The 17,310-nt window shown below is 38.2% G+C and overlaps 1 non-coding gene across 1 annotated transcript; it reads right to left on the bottom strand.

Moving 5' to 3' along the window:
• Positions 1-16,813: 16,813 nt before the first annotated feature.
• Positions 16,814-16,920, bottom strand: LOC116141049. The gene has a single exon (XR_004129729.1). It is a non-coding gene; the product is annotated as a small nucleolar RNA R71 (small nucleolar RNA).
• Between the last annotated feature and the right edge of the window lie 390 nt (positions 16,921-17,310).

Genomic DNA, 17,310 nt, shown 5'->3' with positions numbered 1-17,310 from the left:
TTGGGTTGTGAGAAGAGAAATGAGGCCCAATTAGCTTGTTGGATATTTGGATTTTATTAAAATTGTTGGCTATTAAGGATTGAGGTTATTTTACTCTTTGGGCCTATTGTAACTGGACTCTGAATATGGACCAGTCATATATTTTGAGTATTGGGTTTTATAATTAACTGGTAGGCTTGATTGTGCTGGCCTAAAAATTAATATGGCCTAGATTTCATTGGTTGGATTTTTGGGTTTAAATTGATTGGTGGGTTGACCTATCATTGTTTTGGCCTAGTTATATTGATGGGTTTTATTATTTGGTGGTGGATTGGCCTATTATTAACAAGGCCCAGATTACTGTGTTTTGGGTTATGTATTTGACTGTAATTGGTGGCAAGATTCCCAAGGGGTAGGTTGTCATTCTTGCAAACATTAAAGCATAGGTAGGGGGTTAATTGTAAGGATTTAGAAACATAAGGATTTAAAAGACAAGAAGTTGAACGTAAGGATTTAAAAGTGTAGGGGTTTGCCTGTGAGGATTCAAAGGTTCAAGGGGTTGATGAAGGATATGAAATGTTTGGGACTAAAAAAGAAATGTTTGGGACTAAAAATAAATGAAAAATATAGGAGGTAGATTGATATTTTACATGTTCGTATCTTGGGACGTTACACTCGTTTTTACATGCTGGCGTTATTAAAAACTATATGACACACATATTTAAATACTTACATGAAGGCATGTAATATCATTGAAGGTTAGGAAATTTAGAGGTATGATTATGGAAGTTTTATTTCGGACTGTAACCACCTTTTTAGTATCCGTCCTCTTCCAGACTTCAGCTAGCACTTCTATTTAATCTCATGTGCACAATGAGATGGTCCGTACTATCGAACAATGATGACATCCTACGAGGACAATACAAATGCCTAATGAACTCTAGGCAGGATTGCACCCAGCGGGTATTGACTTAGGTAGGATGATGATTACACCAAGCGAATATTGGCTTGGCCTAAGTGGATTATGAGACCCCAAGGATATACCTTGTGTGGGATTTGATGGGATTACACCAGATGGATATTGGCCTAAGTGGATTATGACACCCCAAGGATATACCTAAGGTGGGATTTGACGGGATTACACCAGATAGATATTGGCCTAAGTGGATTATGACACTCCGATGATAGACCTTGGGTGGGATTTGATAGGATGACACTAGGTAGATATTGGCTTAAGTGGGATATGATTAGCCTCATGCACGCATTGAGATGACTCGTACTACCAAATGATGACGACCCTATACCATCCTACTAGGATAGGACATGTGCTTGACGAGCTCCAAGCGGGATTACACCTAATCTGTATTAGCTGAGTGGGATGATTATTTCACCAGGCGGGTATTGTCCTAAGTGGGATTGAGATCATTTGAGCAGGTATTGGCCTGAGTGGGATTGAGATCATTTAGGCAACTATTGGCCTAGGATGGCGCTCTAAGCGAGTATTGGCCTAACTAAGTAGCTAGTTTATTTGTTTGTATTAGGGACTGAGAATCGAGATTTACAATGTAGGTCTTTAGGTACTAGAGTGGTGGTTATAGTGGTTGCATTAACTGAACGAGTGGAAATTGTGAATACCTATTAGGTATAGGCTGGGGTGGAATTTGTGAATACCCAGTAGGTATAGGCTGGGGTGGAATTCATGGATACCTAGTGGGTATAAGTTGGGGTGGAATTTATGGATTCCTAATGGGTATGGAATTTGTGGATACCCAACAGGTATAGGCTAGGGTGGAAATTGTGGACACCTGGCGAGTATAGGCTTGAGTAAGAGTGGGTTTTGTGTTGAGAGATACATACACAGCCTTGGTGATGGTGGCATTGATTTATGTGATTTTTAATATGAACAATCCTTGGTATTCAAAAAGCTGGTACGAGGGTGTTAATCTCTCATTTGACATGAGTTGGTACAATTTAAGGTTCTACGGTATCCAAAAGTTATATTGGGTTATTGTTGTGTCATTAAGTGAGTGGCTATGTGCTGCATGACATACAAATAGTTTTCCTCATGCACATTTTTAAAAGTAAAAGCTAATTTCGTATATAACTATATTATCCACTCATTAGGCTTCTTAACTCACTAATTTATGTCCCGCACAATGTATATACCACAATTTAAATGGGGATTTTAGTTCATTAACTGTTTCTTTCTTTTGTCTGTTCCATTATGAAGAATTCAACTGCTTTTTATTTTGCTTCTTAAACCACTTAAAGTGCTTATGTTGCTTTTGCTTCTACTTCTTGTAGTAAATAATGCCAAAAATTAATGTTGCAAGAATATAATAACTATCATAGGGTATTTACGTGGAAACCCTTTCGAGAAAAACCACGACAGAGACAAGGGATCCACTATGTAGTTTGGAGAATACAAACTTTTGCTCTCTGATAGCACTCTCTCTTTTATGGATACCAATATGAGATTTTTGTGTTTTTATTTTTCTCTCAAAATTACTCTAACTCTCTCTTATTCTTCGTAGCTTATGTTGCCCTTAAATAGAAGAGAGGAAAGCCTCTATTCGGTAAAGATTTCAACACTGCCCCAATTGAAGTCTAACTACCTTTCAAGACTTCCATGTGTTTTCACAAAGTACTATTAACAACATCCAAAAGTCTAGCTTTGTCTCCAGCTGCCTCAAGTTCACAACTCCAGCTTTCCTACACCATTCTAGCTACATAAAGTTTGCAGCTCGTTGTCCTGCACTGCTCAAGTTACCTTGCACCGCTCCAGCTGCTTGAAGTCTATAGCTCCAATTGTCCTACACCGTTTCGACTGCCACCAATTCAAGACGTGTTCACAATTCTCCACCATGGCTTGAATTCCATCAAACATTACATATTAGCCTCCCTTGCCTCTCTTTGATACTGTAGCTCATCTGTAATATCCAATAATGTCCAAGCAAAGATTGAACTTAACTATTGGAATTGGTTTGGTTATCATATCTGCTAGATTCTTTTCTTGTATAACAATTGACCATTCTAAAGCTTTTTTACTTGGTACAACTTCTGCATAAGCCATAACAACTTAACCTGCATCATGATTTCCTCTATAGACTAAACCCACATTTATAGAGCCTCTAAGCGAAAGTGTTCTATTTATCAATTCTACAACACCACTCTGCTCTACGGTCTTTTGTACAATATGATGTTGCATTATACCTTCGTTACTACAAAATTTATTAAACAAGTTATTACAAAATTCTAGACCATTATGAGTTCTAAGAGTCTTAATCTGCATCCAAGAGTCTAGCTTTGCCTCCAGCTACCTGAAGTTCACAACTCCAGTTGTTTGAAGTTCATAGCTCCAACTTTCCTGAACTACTCCAGCTACTTGAAGTTTACAACTCCAACTGTCCTATACAGCTCCAGCTGCCACCAATTCAAGACATATTCACACTTTTGAATCCTTGAACTTAACTTCTTGTTCTTTTGCAAAATGCAAACCTTTAGATGGATAATAATGGAGTTCAAGATACTTATAGTGTTTCTTCTTCTTCTTCTTGTTTAGCAGTCTGTAGCCTTCTTCCAAGGCCTTAAGAACAAAATCCAACGCCAGCCAAAGTTTCATCAGTTTTAGAAAGCATCTAGGCCATTGATAGATTCACTCACGGGAGACATTTTCGTCTACCATACATGAAATCTCTTAATCCTGGAACTACAATTGATTCTAATTCTGATCCCGACTCTAAACCACCATTAATCTTGACATCTATCCCGAAAAATCAATCAAACCCTTTTCAGAAATGGGGTGATCATAATAATACTCTTTTGATGGCTAAAGATGAACATGGCTCAAACTCAAGGTTTCTCTTGGAAGTTTTATCTTTCCAAGAGGATTCCAAGATTATTTCCAAGGAGTTTGAGATGGTTCCAGAGTTCACTTTGGAGGTGATGACTAACGAACATGGACGTTTCGTGTCAAAAAGTTGATTGTATCCTGTAATGAAGATTAGCGCTGAGTGACTACATTCAAGTTTACTTCAAAAGATGACTTGTATCATTCTGTTTCGGTTGATTATTTCGGTTCATCGTCCATTAAGAAACTGATCATAATGCTTTGTAGGACTAGAACAAAATTCCTAGAGCAAATTATGTTCACTCTGGGAAGATTTGCCGAGTCCTTTATGGTGAGCAAAGCAGGATGTTTTGTTATCGTGTTGAGTCTAGACAACAATTGTAGTAAGAAGAATGATTTATATATGAAGCAACTTTAAAACATTGTCTCACTCTAGCAAATTATGAAAAAGGATTTAGCTTCATGAAAAAGTTCATTAATCAAACAAGAGGCCTGCATAGAAAACACATCCTTTATTTGATTTTGACGAATGTTGCATACTTGGCAAAGAATCCATCTGGGAACTATGTTTTGCAACCTATTTTAGGCCTCCAGGATCCGAAAGTGATCAAGAAAATTTACTTGGCACTGAGAGGCCACTTCATTAATCTATCCATGAGAAAAGGAGGGAGTCATGTGGTGGAGAAATGCCTCAACTATCAGAACTTTATGCACTATGTAGTTGAAAAGTTTTTAGGGAGCAACCAAATTGTGGAAGCAGCCAATCACTATTTCGGGAACTATCTGATACAGCATTAAGAGAAACAATGAGTAAATGGAGGCTTTTATGAGAGACTTGTGATGAAACTCAGCAAATATCTCGGCGAGATCCTCCAGTTTGAACATAAACATGTTTATTACATTCTCACTCTCAGCATTTGGGATCAATTGTTAACTAATGCTTGATTCTAAAGACTATAATATATAGTAGAGAAGGATAAAGTTGTATAAACAAGTGATTTGAATAGAAAGAAATACGATAATTTGGTTCTTACTTAGTAATTGACATTTTATCTTGTTTGGCTTATTACATTTTCAACCAAGGGAACATAAGATCAAGCCTATAATAGATTGATTGATTCATGTCACTTGCTTGATTTTATGCACTTCAAACTTATCTATAGCAGGCTGAAGTGTATCTGTGCCCTTAATAGCTGTTGTGGTGTAGAAAAACACACCAAACACAAGCCATCAAGCCCTCAGCAACTAACACATTCTTGGTCCTTTTTTTTTTTTTTTTTTTCCAAACATGTACCATTTATTGTGGCGAGAAGTGTCACCAAGAACTCGAATTTGGCTTGACTGTGGGTGCAAGCACACAGAAGGCCATTTTCTACCCACCACCATAAAGAATTTCAATTGAGCGCCCACCATAAAGGGTGACACCTAGGTAGACAAGCCCTGGCCTTACTATGCAAGAACGTTGTGCCCCAAAAACCTAACAATCTCAAAAGTATTATTCGTTGCAAAGTGGTTGTGCCTCAAAGTTGCACACCATACAAGAAAAGTAGTTTATGAAAAAGTCAATTTTATAAATATTCTGTAACAACACCAAAGATTCTGCAACAACACAATAGCAAGTCATAGAAATGTTTTTTTCTTCAACATGTGCAAAACAAAGAAAAACCAAGATTTACAGTTATAGTAATCCTCAAATACATATTTGTTAATGGTGAATAGAACTCAAAAATCATAGAGAGATCAAGCAATTTAAACGTTTTATCATATTCATAGCCTCAATGACAAAGGCATAAGATCCATAATCATTTACTAAGAAAAAGGTCAACGAATGCACTTAATGAATGATAATCATACCTAGAGGCAAGATAACTACTTGCATATGTGAAAAACTTTCATAACTCTAGCCTCACTATCTAAAACACTATATGTAACATCGCATAGGCTCTTTTGGTGCATTAGCTCATCCCTAGCCAATGTAAGAAATAAAGTCCCTTTTGCATAGTTTTCGCCTTTCCATTTTCAATCTTAAACTACACAAAGATTATACCAACACAATTTTAATAACAAATATAGCTCCAGAAAACAACATCTTTAACTCCTCAACAAATGTTTACACAGAAAACAGTTTCTTTCAAACCATCACCGGAAAAAACCATTAAAAAGCTCACTCCCAAAAACAATGCTTCATGTAAAACTATGATCAAATCATTCCAATAACCGTCTCTGGCTCTGTGACGTCCACCACCACCAATAGATAGTTCTTCGAGGACCAATGGTAGAATAGCGAAACTTCCATTGCCAAACACTCGGCCTTGCAATCTACACGAACCAACGGAGTGAAATAAAAAATAATTAAATGTTGAATTAATTATAATTAATTTGATTTTCAATTGTGATTAGTGGAGATGGCGGATTGGCGGTAAAACTCTATATGTTAAAGATTGGGAGAATATCATAGACCATCCTTAAGGTTTCTAAATTTACATTCGGATGACAACTTTTTCATTTTTTAAACCTTCAAAATTTGAAAACTATATCACCAATGCCCTTTTCCTTATCAAATGGATCCTCAAAGCTTGAAAATTTTATTAATAATATCCCTTTGCCCTAACTCTGTTAGATTTTGGTTACATTTACAAGAGTAAATTATCCTATTACCTTTCTTTCAACAAGTATTTATATCTACTAAAGTCAGAATATCCTGATATTAATTTATCAAAACTATGCATATATATCATTGTATTTGAATTGTAAAATATATCCTTTTAATTCTATGAGATAAATCTAACGATGTATAATCATGATTTTAACAAAATTAATCTCAAATATATATATGCTTTTGATCTAAGCTTAGATGGAAATAAAGTGGAGGCCTTATTTTTCATACAAAATTTCAACAACTCTAATTTTATCTATGAATTATTTACACTTAAACATTGTAGACAGTAAAATCTATGATTACGGAATAAGGGGTATGATCTTGTGAGGTTGAGGCCACTAGCAATCCGCTACATCTACACACACAAAGAACTGAGTGTGAAGCGAACGGAAAACACCGGGGTGGTGTTTACTATAGGCACTCCGACGCTCAAGTCAGCAAGGCTGAATGAGGCTAATTTATGATGAGGGAAAGAGAGGGTTACCGGAAGTTTAGTCGGAGGCTAGAACTACAGCAGTGATGTAAAGCTCTCAAGCGTGAGAACGGGGGGGCTTGAAAGTGTAATAATGAATGCCTTGTAAGAGGGTTTCCTCTGTTTATATAGTAGTTGTAGGATCTTCAAGTCCTAACAGGACTATGAGTCATTGGTGGTTGAAGTTTAGTGAATAGGAAAGCCTTTGATTCCCTTACCTTAGTATGAGAGAAGTTTTATTCGATCTAAGATACGAATCTTAGACAAATTAAGACAATGATGGATCTCTTCAGAAGAATCTGAATAATACCGAAATAGGAAGTAGTCGACCTTGAGGTTTAAGTAAACCCTAGGTCCAGTAGGTGATCTTGGATCAATGGGTCTAGCCCCAGATGAACTGATGGTGAGGCTTATTCAAATCACGGCCGTATTGATTGGGCTTAAGCAGTGAGCAACCTGGTAGGTGTAATGAGCGAACCTAATACGTGGATTCTGTGGTGGGCTAAATCGGAATGGGGCCATGGCTTTGAGCCTTGTTGAAGATGTTTTTGTCTTTAGGCCCATTGAGGTTAAGAACATTTTTTGGCCCTAATAGTTGGCCCCCCACTCTTTAAGTTAAGGAGTACTTAATTTAGAGAGTAGTTGTTGTTGCATGAAGGTGTACTCAATCGATATGCCTGTCTGATCGGGCGAGTGCCAATATAGATGCCAGTTTTTGGTTCATGGAACTGGGTCTTTAGTGAAACCACCTGTATGTTAGTGGCTCACTTGGTGTGTTAGACCGAGTGGCTGAATATAAGGCATACTATGAATTAGTTCTTGCTCGGTAAATCAAGCCAAGTGGGAAAATGGGAGAAGTAGAAACCTCACTCGGTGCATCTAACTGAGGGAAGGCATGAGACACCTAGAGGTATTCTCACTCGGTGCATCGAACTAGTGGGACCAGGGTGGTCCCTTGAAAGTGTTTCACTTGGTGCGTCGAACTGAGCGAATAGATGTCAGACCCATGAAGGTGTCCTTACTCGGTGTATCGAACCGAGTGAAAAGATGTAGTGAACATCCCGTAAAGGTGTCTTCACTTGGTGTGTCGAACTGAGTGAGAGGTTTAAGGACCTTCTCTCGATGCATGGTACCGAGTTTGCTTGTCAGGAGTAAGGATAAACTTCTTCCATTGTGACTACTCGATCAAGTAGGTCGAGTGATTGGTGACATTGGGGTGTGTGGAAAGTCACACTTCTGATTGACAACAAGTGCAGGGTTAGGATTGTCACTTATTTTGGGCAGGAATTTGAAAGGTAAAATTCCCTGGCAAAATGAGATTTTTCCACGTGACCTTACTTGACAGGACTTGTAATAAATGCCCAATAGACACCTTTTGTTAGGCACTTATCATGCCTTTTCGAACTCTTCCTCTTCATTTTACATAGAAAAAGGGTTTAGAGAGAATACTTTTTCACCGGATCTTTTCTAAGGAACTTTGGCTCTTCAGGAGCTTTTTCGATGCATATTCATGGTAAATTGCTTCTTCTGACTCTTGTTTTCCGATTTCAAGTTCGCTATTATTTTATGAATAGTCCATGGGCCGGTATTTTTAGGTATTTGAAGGAGGTTTTAGTATAGGAAAACAATTTTGGGGTTTCGATTTGCTTGTGAGTTTCTGATTTTGGAGTGTTTTTTTGTGGTTTATGTGTTTGATTTGAAGAAGTTGCATTTGTGTTTGATTTTAGGAGAGATTTGGAGTGATTTGCTAGAATTTTGGTTGTTTTTTATGAGTGTGAAGTGTGCTGGGTTGATTTTTCAAAGTGCCTAGATTTTTGGAAAAGAGAGAAGATAAAGTCAAGTTATGGGGTATTCTTGTTCGGCTCATCTCAGTTTTCTTAAATATGAGTCGTGTGAGGTGATTGAGTGACGACTACAGATTGAAATTTTTTGATTTTGAGCTAAGGTACCTAAGCCATCTAGTCTGTCAGACTGAGTGGAGGGAACCAAGTTGTGAGTAAGAAAGTATTGGGGTGCGGTCACTCAGTTGTCTTGACCGATTTGATTGTGTGTGAGAGTTAACACTAAAACCAACAAGTTGGAATGTTAGGTAGTTGGTCGCCCAGGACGAGTGGTTGCTTTTGAAGTTGGTGATAAGGCTTAGCATTGGAGAACCAATCGGTCGCCTGGGTTGAATGGGATAAACGTTGTAGATTGTTGAACTTCAATGTCATAGTCAGAGTTGAGTGAGTCGAGTAGGGCAAGTATTGAGGGTGACAATGAGTACAAGGGTGCCCTAACCATGGTGGTAATGCCAAAAGGTGGAGACATTCCCGTTGGTATACTGAGGGGAGTGAGTGTGGTTGCTCTCAGGCTGAGTGGTGCCACTTTTAGTGAAGATAAATCAGATGGGCAAGGGACAAGTAGGGAAGACTCCAATGAATCTGTTGGTTCCGAAGATTTGCCCTTTACTAGTCGTGGTTCCAAGGACGAGCCGAGTCAACCCGGCAACAGGATACTAAATATGAACTATCCACCTTTGCTGAAGGAGAACAATATATGGCAGATCAGGACAATATACCTCATTCCTGACTCCGTCAAGATTAGGGTACCCAAGTCGTATAAGAGGATCGATTGGGAGGCAAAAGGTTGGGTGAGTGTCTATGAGAAGTGGTTCCATGACAAGCTAAGACTTCTGATACCCTGCCTCGTTTGGGAGGTGTTAAACCACTTCATGATCACACTGACTCAAATCATGCCAATGGATAGAGGTTGTTGATGGCTTTAGAGGTCTTCTGTGTACATGTAATACTAGGGAAGTGTGTGGTGAAAGTTAAGGCGGGTACAAATACCCTAAGCTTGACAACTCTGTAGATCGATCAATAAAGCATCCGAGGGCATGTTGAGGATGGTGTGATTAAGGTGGACAAGTTTATTTTCCTGTGGATTTCTTTGTTTTGGATATGGAAGAAGACAAGAGATTCCTCTTATCCTGGGACGACCATTCCTAGCCACCGAAGAGCTTTAATCGAGCTTCAAGAAGGGAAGTTGATCATGAGGATGCAAGATGAAGAAATAACATTTAATGTCTCTGGATCAATGAAAGCTCCACCTAAACAAGAGTCGTGTTTAAAAATCATGTGGTAAATCATCAAGAGTTGAGCCCTGCCAACTGAATAATCTTAAGTGGAAATTAAGAACTGCATTGTAAAACCGAATAAGTTCAGAAGTGAGGACCATGACGGAAGGGTTGCACAAAATTCCTAGACAAGCCGCAGTTGAGTTTGAGTTTGAATAAGGCACGGGTAACTGGGTATAAAAAGGATGAAGTTAAGAAAAGAAAACAGAAGGCGGGGGGTGAGAACAGTCAAGCTACCAAAGTTGTGACCAAGGGTTGGAAAAGGGTGGTGTGAAACTTTCAACAAAGCCACTGTGTGAAAAAGATCAGTAATTGAAGCTCCGATAAAAGGAAAATTTTCGGGATGTGATGTACTTGGACAGTCCGGCTGATTGAAGGATCGAGAGAGTCGAGCTATCGACATAAACAAGCGCTTTGGGAGGCACCCAAGTGTTTTTAACTTTTTGTTTGTCATTTTGGTTGTTAAATTTTGTTTAATTTCATTATGAGTTTTTATGAATTCTTATGTAATTGTTTTTGGGTGTTTCAGGTGAAGTCTTTAGCAAAGGAAGTTGAAAAAGTTCCAGACTTCGCCGGGGCGAAGAAGAATTCTCGCCGCGGCGAAGATACTTGAAAATTGGGTAAGCTCCTGGCCATTTTCGCGCTTGGCGAAGGAATTGTCTTCGCCGCGGTGAAGAAAGTGAAAATAAATTTTTGGAAAATTGGCTAAGGCATTTTGTCGCGCCGAAGAAAGAATTCTTCGTCGGGGCGGAGCCTTGTTATCCGTGAGGAGTTTTTGCCAGCGAAGAATTCTTTCTTCACCGCGGCGAAACCTGGAGAAATATTAGGTTCATAACGAAGAACGTCGCCGCGGCGAAGAAGAAGATGCTTTTCTAAATACTCACTTTATCTTTTTCATTTTTCACGCGCCCTTGCATTTTAAGTTGAGAGAGAATTTTTCAAACTTCCATCTTTTGCTTCCATTTTGTTTTTCCAACCAATTCTTACTCTACACAATCCTAAACACCAAAACAACAATTCAATCTAACAACAATTTTGCGAAAATTTTCTACAAAAATTTTGATGAGAAATTTGGGGCTTTCTAATCTGGGTCGTTTCCCAATAAGATTCCAAAGATTTGTTTCGAAAAATTCAAGTTTAATCATAAATCTTGGAATTTGTTGCGATTGACTTGAGAATTGTTGGGTGATTTTGAGTTGGATTTTATTGAAGAAGAGTAGTTTGTGCATTACTGATGTTAGGTTGGAGTATGGGTGTTGAATTTGTTTGAGTGTTTGTGTTAAAATTGAAAAATTTGTGGTTTGGGGGTGAATTGCGAATTTTGGAAGTGTGGGTTGTTTTGCAGGTTTGAATGGCTGTGTAGAATTAGGTCTGAATTTTGGGGTTATAATTTTGGATTAAATTTCATTTAGAACAATGGCTCCAAAAATTAAGCAACCGTACAAGGGCAAGAATAAGAGAAAGGGAAGAGTGTTGAAATCGGTTGTGAACAATGAAGCCCGAAAGATATGAGGCGGTAATCCAAAGAAAGGATAAGGGATCATCCCTGAGCATGGATGACTGCAACACAAGCCTTGGACTGAGTAGTAGAGGAGGACGTTAGGACATGTTTATGCGTGCTCCTGAACATCCGGCTGTAGAAACCGTTGGCAAGGAGTTCTATGCCAACTTCCCGGACTGTCATGACGATACTGTGTTTGTAAGAGGGGAGGTGTGAAATTTACAGCAAAGGAGATTAATGAGTTTTATAAATTGCCGGAAATTCTCATGATGAATATGTGCAGTTTAAAAGATCACAGTTTGAGGATTTGTCATCCTTCTGGTCATTGCGAAACCAGGGCACAGTGGGAAGTGTAAGAAACAAAAGAAGACGTTCAAAGGAACGCAGTTGATACCGATGGCTCGGCTATGGCAATTTTTGTCTATGCGAAATTAATGCCGAAAATCGCACTACAGCACAGTGACTCATGAGAAGGCAGTTTTACTCTACTCTATTGCCACAGGGAAGAGTATTGATGTGGGAGATATAATTTTTAAAACGTCAAGCTAGCATCCAAAAAGGGCGAGCAAGTTACTGTTTCCCACATCTCATCACAACCTTATGCCTAAAAGCTGGGGTCAAGGTACAGGAGACGAGCAGCGTATTCAGCTGCTTAATTCTAGATTCAGATTATTACAAGAAACACCTTGACCGATCGGAATCTGTGTAACCAGAGCAGCGGGGCGAAAAGGCAGAGAACAAGCCTTGCCACATCATCCAGCTTCACATGTACACAAAGAGATGATGCAGGAATGATGGGCCTAATGAAATATATGAAGAGACGTCAGGATTGGATGGTGGGGTAGACTCAGATGATGCATGAGCTGTTGACGAACAGCTTTAAGGAGCTCAATGGTACACTTCACATACCCATGGGCCGATGGAACTCGAATGAGTGGATGGACCCGAGGAAGAAGAAACAAGACGAGAGAAGAAGAAGAAGAAGAGGAGAAGAAGAAGATTAAACCAGGGCACCTTTTTTGTTGTTTTTGTTTTATAGTTTTCATTTAATTTTGTGTCCAATTGAAACGTTAAACTCAGTTTTTTTGGTTTGGATTGTTTATTTTGTAGTTGTTTAATGTGTTGTTTAATTTGTAGTTGTTGAAAGGACGAGATTAGGTTGTAATATTTTCAAGTAGTTAGTTGTGAATTTGTGCTAACATAAAAGACACACAAATTTAATTGTTTTGACAGATTTTGGAGGATAAAAGTTGAGAACGCGGTGATCATTGTGGAGCAACAATTCAGGATTAACCAAGTCATTCTGTACCTTTATTGTTATTTTTATCTATTTCCTTATTTGTGCATAATGGAACATTGGGGACAAATGTCATGTTTAGTTTGGGGGTGAGAATAGAATTAAAACCGAGTTTAAGGGTATATTGGCTGGAAACCATTACCGCCTTAAAACTGCCTAGTAGCACTTGGCGACCTCAGGTTACAATGCCACGTACACCTTAAACTGTAAAAAGAAAAAAAAATTATTTTGTTTTATTTTCTTTTGTTTGTTTCGTTTTTGCCGATGATGAATGTATAGATCAATGATGAGAATAGGATTGTTGAATTTTATTGTTGAGAATGTTAAGCATTGCTTCAAGTTTATGTTTATTGAGTGGATTTTGTGAGGTTTGTTGAGGTGGTTCAACCACCATTTTCATTTTTTTTCGGCATGCTTAGATCATTTTATGTGGTTAGGTAAAGTCTTGATAATGTTTGGGACTCTAGAATAGTTGAGAAATGCTTGAGGCGAAATTCTAGGATTAGACATGGTTGAGGAGATGATTTAGGCATTTTTCGGAACGTTTGAGCCTTTCTAGCCAACCCATGAATGAAATTATCCCTAGTCACCCTTTTGAGCCATATGTTTATTGCTTTATTTTTCTGGAAAACAACAAAATTGTCAAATCCTCGTAAACACTTTATCGTACCCTTAGGAGAATTCGGTCCTAGTCCAAACAAAGAACGGGAAGAGTGTACGAAGAGCAAAAGAAAAGTTTGGGGGTTGCGAGAAGAGAAATGATGAAGAGGCCAAAAGAATAGTTTGGGGGTTGAAAGAAAAGAAAAAAAAACAAAAGAGGTAGTCACCCAATTCAAATGTGATTGTTTTATTTAAAAAAAAAAAAAAAAAACCCAATTCTGCCTAGTTTAAGGGTATAGACGGGAAACCAGAACCGCCTCAAAAACTAGCAGTACTTGGGCGACCTCGGGTATAACAACGCCCCGTACACTTAAACGAATTTCCCCCTCCCGCCCCCCCCCCTTCCGACATTTATGGTATCCAAAAATAAGAAAGGTACGCGTTTGAGGGCTGTGAATTAGTGGACATGTCATTGGTAGTTAGAGAAGTTGTGGGGTTCGAGTGTATTTAGTTTTGCTTTAGGACAACCGAGTTTACTTGTGCTCCTACCTTTTTATTGGAACCACTACCCGAGCCTAACGTTATAAGCTTTTAAAGACCTTTTGATTCTTATCTGTGTCTAGTCCTCATTAGTGGAGAGTAGTTCGATATTTAGGCTTATGGAGTCTGCTCACCATTTGAAAAACTTTACAATTTTTGCATAAAATAATCCGGGAAGTTGGAATGTGGATTGAAGTGGGGATCACTACTTGGGGACCGATAAGGAAGCAGTCGAGTGTACTTATAACTTCTTGGAGTGTTGAACATTCCTGATAATAATTTTTCAACATCTTTGAGAATGTGCAATTCTAGGTAATTCTTTGTAGAGTTGAGTCTTGTTGGTTTTTGTTTTTCAGTTTTGTTGTGTTGTGTTTTGTGTTTTGTTTGTTGTCTGTGTTTTCGTTAGTTTTGTACTGTATGCTCGGGAAGAGCATATCTTAGTTGGGGGTAGTTGATAATCCGTGGATTATCAGTTTTCATTAGACCTTTTTGCGGATTTCAGGTACTTTTTAGTGCATTTGACCTGAATGTTGTCAATTCTTTACTTTTTGTTTCAGGTTAAAATGGAATTTTGAGCAAATAAGGACAAAATTGGATATTTTTTACTCAGAAATTAGCGGATCTCAGAAGTAGGAGAGTTCCAAAGCAGGATAAACACGATGAAGCTTGTTCCCAAGGGAGAGCACCGAGAATCGAAGAATCAAACAAAGAAGCAAGCAGAGTGGCAGTTCTGTACTTAAACTTTTCAAGAAGCTTCGCCCGGTGAAGGAATTGTCTTTGCCGCGGCGAAGTAAGCCAGGGACGAGCGTGTCTGCTTCATCTTCGCCGCGGCGCTAGTCATATTTCAATTTTGTTAAACGCACAGTTTCATTTTGTGCGTGTTTTGTGCTGGGTAATTTGGAGAGGTATAAAAGAAAAACTAGCCTTTTGATAGAGAGTCTTCATCTTTTAGGGTTAGCTCTTTACTTTTTCGGATGAACTTGGCGATTTGGTTGTTGTAAAAGAGAAGATTCGATTCAACTAAAGGATTCATCTTTGGGAGATTTTATTTTATCTCAGTTTCATTATGTTGAACTTGATTATTTCCGTTTTTCGTTTTTGCATTATTGATTTAGCTATGAACTAATCTTTTGGGTTAGGGTTTGATTGTAGTTTTGGATTTTAATGGGTTAAGTGTTTGATTGTTTTATTTTCATAGTAATATGCTTTGGTTGTGTGTTTCTCTGAGTTTAAGGTATATGATGAACATGATGAGATTGAGAAATGAATCATGTTAGGCTTCTTGGGTAATCACCCTTATAGTATTGGATGCTAGAGATAGATTCAAGAATTAATGAAATCATTGTAGGTTCTTTTGCTTAATGAGTTTGGAATTGTTAATCTTCAATTTTTGGGTGCGGAAGGTTAATAAGGAGAATAGGAAAACATAGCCGAGAGGGTATGTTAACACCTTAGTGAGTTCGATTTACAACCATTGTGATGAATGTGAATGTAGTGTAATTTTAGGTTTAACCCATAAAATCCAAATGAAGTCAAAACCCTCACCGTTTACTGAATTATTATCCGGTTTTCATTTGCATTCTTAATTAAGTTTTTAGTTTAAATTCATTGTAATTTAATTAGAATTAGCTCCCATCAATCCAAAGAAATCATTGCTTCAACTTGATAACTTAGGAAACTTAGTGTTTGCTAAAATCCTCGTGGGAGCGAACTCTACTCATCATTTTATTACTTGCGCGATTAGTATACTTGCTACATTGCATGTTGTAGGAAACACACATCAATAACAATAAACACATGAGTTCGATTTACAACCATTGCGTATAAATGTGAATGTAGTGTAATTTTTAGGTTTAACCCATAAAATCCAAATGAAGTCAAAACCCTACCCGTTTTACTTGAATTGATTATCCGTGTTTTCATTTTGCATTCTTAATTAAGTTTTTAGTTTAAAATTCATTGTTAATTTTAATTAGAATTAGCTCCCATTAATCCAAAGAAATCGATTGTTTCAACTTGATAACATTAGGAAACTCAGTGCTTTGCTAACAATCCTTGTGGGAACGATACTCTACTCATCATTTTATTACTTGTGCGATTAGTATACTTGCTACATTTTGCATGTTGTAGGAAACACGCATCAAGTTTTTGGCGCCGTTGCCGGGGACTGTTTTAAGTTAACATTGAGTTTTTCTTTAGTGAGCTAGATTGAAGTTTTTATTTTTGTTTTTAATTTTCATTAGAATTGTGATCTCACTTTCCTTCACTTGTGTTCGTTCAGTTTATGCGAAGAGCAAGACATAAACCAGTGGTTCCTGTTGACCTTGAGCTTGAGAGGACCATGAGAAGACGTAACAGAGAGAGAAGAGAAAGAGAAAATCTTGTTGTTGAAGTAGAAGAATTAGTTGCTGAAATGGCTGAACAAGAAAACAGGACACTGAGGGAATTTTCAGTTCCCACAGTGAATGGAAGTGGGTCAAGTATTACTAGACCTACTGTGCAAGCAAACAACTTCAAGATCAAGGCGGCAATCATCCAGATGATCCAACAGTCGGTTAGATTCAATGGTGATTTGAAGGAAGATCCAAATCAACATATTGCAAATTTCTTAGAAATTTGTGACACCTTCAAGTCAAATGAAGTGTCGGATGATGCTATTAGGCTGCGGTTATTCCCATTCTCATTGGGAGATAAAGCCAAGGGGTGGTTAATGGCATTACCACCGGGAACAATAACAATGTGGAATGATCTAGCACAGAAATTCCTGACCAAGTTCTTTCCTCCAGCTAAATCAGCAAAATTGAGAAATGATATCACATCATTTCTACAAGATGATGTCGAGTCATTGTATGAGGCTTAGGAGAGATACAAGGAGTTGATGAGGAAATGTCCACACCATGGGTTGCCATTTTAGCTTCAGGTCCAAACTTTTTACAATGGATTGATGGGTAACGTGCAAACTATGGTGGATGCAGCTTCAGGAAGGGCTTTGCAGAATAAGACACCAGAGGAGGCATATGAGTTGCTTGAGGTTTTGGCAAGCAACAACTATCAAAGACCAAATGAGAGAGTAACAACAAGGAAATCTTCGGGTCTTCATGAAGTAGATGCCTTCACAGCCATCTCAGCCCAACTCACTGCACTTCAAAAACAGTTGGGAACTATGCAAATAAACTCTATACAAGCACCTCAAATAACATGTGAATTTTGTGAAGGAAACCATGTGAGCAGCGAGTGTCAAGTTGGGAACACCTTTGCTTTGTCATCTTCATCAACGGAGCAAGTGAATTACTT

The sequence above is a fragment of the Pistacia vera genome, unplaced genomic scaffold, assembly GCF_008641045.1.
Source record: "Pistacia vera cultivar Batoury unplaced genomic scaffold, PisVer_v2 Contig39, whole genome shotgun sequence".
In the NCBI taxonomy this organism is placed as follows: Eukaryota; Viridiplantae; Streptophyta; class Magnoliopsida; order Sapindales; family Anacardiaceae; genus Pistacia; species Pistacia vera.
The sequence above is the reverse complement of the archived record's forward strand: the minus strand, read 5'-3'. Positions and strand labels throughout refer to the sequence as shown.